The sequence below is a fragment of the Hemiscyllium ocellatum genome, chromosome 33, assembly GCF_020745735.1.
Source record: "Hemiscyllium ocellatum isolate sHemOce1 chromosome 33, sHemOce1.pat.X.cur, whole genome shotgun sequence".
Lineage (NCBI taxonomy): Eukaryota > Metazoa > Chordata > Chondrichthyes > Orectolobiformes > Hemiscylliidae > Hemiscyllium > Hemiscyllium ocellatum.
Window position 1 is genome coordinate 14,275,078 of NC_083433.1, and position 6,057 is coordinate 14,281,134.

Sequence of the window (6,057 nt, forward strand, 5' to 3'; positions counted from 1 at the left end):
TGCCACTGTGAAAATAGCCACAAGACCAACTCCAAATCACAACAGGAAATCTCACACTTCCCCGACCCCAAGACAAAAATGCGAAAGCAGCAACGTAAGGGTAAACAAAACTGCAAACACATGATTATAATTCAAATTTAATTTAATCTAATTATAGCATTCAGTGATCAAAGATCAAATCTGGAGCCCCGAACAGTGACACCCCCCCACTCCGCCAACTCTCCCTCTATACTGAATTGAGTCAGCACCAGGGCATCTGTCACTGGCATAACACCATCAGAAGGTCTGGGATTCATTTCTGGAGCACTGCTGATGTGGCCAGAGATTGTTTGTGTGAAACCATGAGGTTACTGCAGTGCAAACGTGAGAAGAGTTTGGGAAGTCTGCTCACTGTCCATCCACGTCACCACCACAACTCCACACACTCCGACCCCTTTCACCACCCCCATCCCACCAAAGTGACTGGAGGGGGTGGGGGTTTCAAAACACTGAATATAGATTTGCCAGACAAGCAATACAGCAGCAGTCGAGGCCTACTTCTGTGCGTGAGCTGCAGTTACGAGGCCCCTCAGATAGAAAAAAAGACTACACACACACACACCTCAGAGAGAGAGAGAGAGAGAGAGAGAAAACAAAAAACAAAATCATTTAGAAACACCTGGGAGAAAAAAGAGAGGAAAAAAAAAATCAGGAAGACCTTCCATACACACACAAAAAAACTGATTTAAATCAAAACATTTCCAATCAATGATGAGGGGTGTAAAAAGCAAAGATGAACTGTTGTGAGAGAGGAAAAAAAGGAAACAACATCCCACATGGAAAACTGGCCAGAGACTTAAAAACAAGGATTTAAAAAAAAAACAAAAAAGACTTTAAAAAGTTTCCTGGACTTTGTCACAAAGGGGGCGGGGGGAGGTTTCCAGCATTACATATTTAAAGAAAAAATTTAAAAACAAATAAAGAATCTGGAAACAGTATGCAATTCTCCAAGCCGCATTTTGAAATGGGAGGGATCGCCTCCAAACGTTACCTTACAGCTTTGGACAGTGTGGGAACTAGGGAGAGGGGGGAGATGGTGGAGGGAGAGGGAGAAGAGGGTGGGAGGTGAGGGGGAGGTTGGCAAGGAGGTCATTCAGTTTGAAAAAGGGAGTTCCAAACAAAATTGCAGAGCTGGTGGAGGAAACGTAGGCACGCTTCAGAACACAGAGAGATCAGACAATTACAGAGAAACCCCCCCCCCCCAGGTCTCCCCTGCACTTACCTTTGCATGGCTGTGCTAGTGAGAGGCGACTGGACGAGTGCACTGAGTGAGGCTGTGTGTGTGAGAGAGAGGGGAATCAGTTCTCAGACAGAACTGAGGCATCAATTTTTAGGATGGGGTGAGAGAGAAGGGGAAAGAAGGAGGGTATGGGAGGGGAGGGGGAAGATAGGAAGGTTGGTGCATTCACCAGGATTGCACTTGCCCCCTCTCCCCACACAAACAGAGAGAGAGAGACTACGATGCAGCAGCAGCACCAGCTGAGACTATAGCGCAGCCCTGGACCAGCGATCCGCGATTAAAGGGCTACACCGCCCGCGCCTGCGCACTGGCACCGCGTTCTACACACTCCAACCAGGGTGACGTCATCCCCAGTCTCTTAAAGGGGCCGCGCCCCAGGGCAGGCTGGAGAAACTCAACAGGACAAGGGCAGCACCAAGAAATCCTGGGACCGCACAGCACAGAGTCATGGGAACTGTACACTTATAGATTTGGAAGTGCTGATTTTGGACTGGGGTGTACAAAGTTAAAAATCACGCAACCACCTGATGAACGAGCGGCACTCTGAAAGCTAGTGCTTCCAAATAAACCTGTTGGACCATAACCTGGTGTTGTGTGATTTTTAACTTTGTATACTTGTAAAGGTTTATAAAATCATGAGGGACATGGGTAGGATAAATAGACGAGATCTTTTCCCTGGGGTGGGAGCGTCCAGAACTAGAGGGCATAGGGTGAGAGGGGAAAGATATAAAAGAGACCTAAGGGATAACTTTTTTCACACAGAGGGTGGTACGTGTATGGAATGAGCTGCCAAAAGAAGTAGTGGAGGCTGGTACATTTACAACATTTAAAAGGCATCTCGATGGGTATATGAGTAGGAAGGGTTTAAGAGGGATATGTGCCAAGTACTGGCCAATGAGACTAGATTAGGTTGGTGTATCTGGTTAGCATAGATGAGTTGGACTGAAGGGTCTGTTTCCATGGTGTACATCTCTATGACTGTATGACTATGTGGAAGGAGTCCAGGGGAGGTGATGATATTACTGCTGGACTGTTAATCTGGGGAAAAAATGGCTGGTGAAAGCAGTGCAGGTCAGGCAGCATCCCAGGGTCAGGAGGGTCAACATTTCGGACGTAAGCCCTCCAGTCAGGAATGCTGTGCCCGAAACATCGATCCTCCTGTTTCTCGGATGCTGCCTGACCTGCTGCTTTTCCTGGCACCATGCTTCTTGATTCTGATGCTCCAACATCTGCAGTCCTCACTTTACAAGACCATAAGACAGAGGAGTGGAAGTAAGGCCATTCAGCCCATCGAGTCCACTCCACCATTTAATCATGGCTGTTGGGCATTTCAACTCCACTTACCAGCATTCTCCCCGTAGCCCTTAATTCCTTGTGACATCAAGAATTTATCAATCTCGGCCTTGAAGCCATTTAGCGTCCCGGCCTCTACTGCACTCTGCGGCAATGAATTCCACAGGCCCACCACTCTCTGGCTGAAGAAATATCTCCGCATTTCTGTTCTGAATTTACCCCTTCTAATTCTAAAGCTGTGCCCACGGGTCCTAGTCTCCTCCCTAATGGAAACAATTTCTTAGCGTCCACCCTTTCCAAGCCATGTATTATCTTGTAAGTTTCTATTAGATCTCCCCTTAACCTTCTAAACTCCAATGAATACAATTCCAGGATCCTCAGCCGTTCCTCATATGTTAGACCTGCCATTCCAGGGATCATCTGTGTGAATCTCTGCTGGACATGCTGCAGTGCCAGTATATCCTTCCTGAGGTGTGGGGACCAAAACTGGACACAGTACTCCAAATGGGACCTAACCAGAGCTTTATAAAGGCTCAGTAGCACATTGCTGCTTTTATATTCCAACCCTCTTGAGATAAATGACAACGTTGCATTCGCTTTCTTAATTACGGATTCAACCTGCATGTTTACCTATAGAGAATCCTCGACTAGCACTCCCAGATCCCTTTGTACTTTGGCTTTATGAATTTTCTCACCATTTAGAAAGTAGTCCATGCTTGTGTTCTTTTTTCAAAGTGCAAGACCTCACATTTGCTCACGTTGAATGCAATCTACAATGCTCAACTTTCTCCTGTTAATCCGCAGAACTAGGTCATGTCCCTTCACGTTGGGTTAGAATCCCACCATGAATTCCAGATGATGGAATTTTAATTCACGTAGAGGGTGGTGTGTGTGTGGAATGAGCTGCCAGAGGAAGTGGTGGAGGCTGGTATAAATACAACATTTAAAAGGCATTTGGATGGGTACATGAATAGGAGAGGTTTAGAGGACTGTGGCCAAAAGCTGGCAAATGGGACTGGATTAATTTAGCGTAATGGACAAGTTGGACCATTTCCGTGCTGTACATCTCTATGACTCAATAAAAATCTGGAATTAAGAGTCTAATGATGACCATGAATCCATTGACAATTGTTGGAAAAACCATCTGGTTCACTAATGTCCATCCTTGCCTGGTCTGGCCTACATGTGACTCCAGACCCACAGCAATGTGGTTGACTCTTAACTGCCCTCTGGGCAATTGGGGATTGGCAACAAATGCTGGCCTAGCCAGTAATGTCCTCGTCCAATGAATGAATTAAAAAAACAGGCCATTTGCCCCTTCGAGGCCATATCCTGCATTTTCCCATGACCAATCTGCCCAACCTGAACATCTATAGACTGTGGGAGGAAACCAGTGCACCTAGGCACAGTCAGAACATGCAAACTCCAGACAGATAAGGTCAGAAGTGATAGTCCAACAGGTTTATTTGAAATCACAAGCTTTTGGAGTGCTGTTCCTTCGTCAGGTGGAGTCTTACCATAACCTGATTTCACGTGACCTCTGACTTTGTCCATGCTAGTCCAACACTGGCAACACCGCATCCACACAGACAATCACCTGAGGCTGGAATTGAACGCAGATCTACTGTGCTTTGAGGCAGCAGTGCTAACCATTGAGCCACTATGCCACCCAATAATTTAGGATCTTAAGGTCATAGCACTGAGGATCACAAACACAAGATCATTGAATAATAGAACATAGAATCATAGGATCCTCAAACACCAGATTGTAGGATCATAGAACATAGGATTATACAATACAGAAAAGGCTCTCCAGCTGATCAAGACTGCACCAATAAAACAAAACTATTCTCAATCTACACTGCAATGAAATATTTCAGAGTGTGAAGCAAAACCAACAGCTGCTGGGGAAACTCTGCAGGTCTGATAGCATCTGCGGAGAGAGAAACAGAGTTAACGTTTCGAGTCCAATGTCCCATCTCCAGAGCTCAGCTCTGTTTTGTTACTGTAAATCTACACTAGTCCCACGTTACCTCACTAGGTCTATAGTCTTGAGTGTTTTGGTATTTCAAGTGCTCATCCAAATACTTTTTAAAGGCTATGAGGTTTCCTCTACGAGGTAGTGCATTCCACACCCTCACCACCCTCTGCATGAAAATATTCGACCTCAACTCTCCTTTAAACCTCCTTTCTTTCACCTTAACTACGTACCCCTTGTTATTGCCCTTCAAGTAAAGGGAAGAGCTGTTTTCTATCCACCTAGTCCATGCCCTTCATAATCTTATACACCTCAGTCAGGTTTCTCCTCAATTATCTCAGCTCTAAAGAAACCAATCCCAGCTTATCCAGCCCGTTTTCATAACTTCACTGCAGCTCAGGATTCCAATATGACTCTTCTCCGTCTTTCAGCTCAGCGCCACAGACTGGACCCCATTTTCCTCCCATTCTACCCATTATCCTGCATGTTACACCATGTCAAAAAGGCCAGGCAGCTGAAGGCACAGCAATAAGAACATTCCGAACTAGGAGCAGGAGTAGGCCATTCGGCCCATCGAGCCTACTCTGCCATTCAATAAAATCATGGCTGATCTTTTCATGGACTCAGCTCCACTTACCCGCCCTCTCATCATAACCCTTAATTCCTTTACTGTTTAAAAAGCTAACCATCTTTGCCTTAAAAACATTCAATGAGGTAGCCTCAACCGCTTCACTGGGCAGGGAATTCCACATATTCACAACCTTTTGGGTGAAGAAAATTCTCCTGAACTTAGTCCTAAACCTGCTCCCCCTTATTATGAGGCTATGCCCCCTCGTTCTAGTTTCACCCGCCAGTGGAAACAATCGCCCTGCTGCTATCTCATCTATTACCATCATAATTTTATATGTTTCTATAAGATCCCCGTTATTCTTCAAAATTCTAATGGCTTTAGTCCCAATTTACTCAATCTCTCCCCATTAGCCAACCCTCACAACTCCAGAATCAATGTAGTGAACCTCCTCTGTACGCCCTCCAGTGCCAGAGACATTCTTTCTCGAGTAAGGAGACCAAAACTGCGCATAGTACTCCAGGTGTGGCCTCACCAGCACCCTATACAGTTACAAAAATTTTAAACTCCATCCCTCTAGCACTGAAGGACAAGCTTCATGCAGTAGGTAATTAAGAAGAACATGCCTTCTTAATTACCTGCTATATATGCAGCCCAATGTTTTGTGATTCATGCACAATGAAAGTCACAGCCAAGTAATTTGCAGGAATGCAGAGAGTTCAGAGATCTGAGAGGGTGGTGGAAGCTACAGGAGAGAAAGGAGAGAGCGGTGAGCGCATGGTGGGACTGGATAGCACAGGTGAGAATTCTCAAATGGAGGTGTTGCCAGACTGTTATTCAACGTAGGTTACTGTGAGCAGGGGTGAATGGGACACAGAGTTTTGGACCCGTTCCCATTCCTCTTTGATGACCACTGCAAGTGTGACAATCCAATTAATA

General features: G+C 45.6%; 1 protein-coding gene across 1 annotated transcript in view; it reads right to left on the reverse strand.

The window, feature by feature from the left end:
- tmem184ba (transmembrane protein 184ba) overlaps nt 1-1,498 on the reverse strand; it is a 96,842-nt gene extending 95,344 nt beyond the window's left edge. Inside the window, exon 1 of the mRNA XM_060849369.1 lies at nt 1,262-1,498. The gene's annotated coding sequence lies outside the window, so the exon portion shown is untranslated. The remainder of the gene's footprint in view (nt 1-1,261) is intronic.
- Between the last annotated feature and the right edge of the window lie 4,559 nt (nt 1,499-6,057).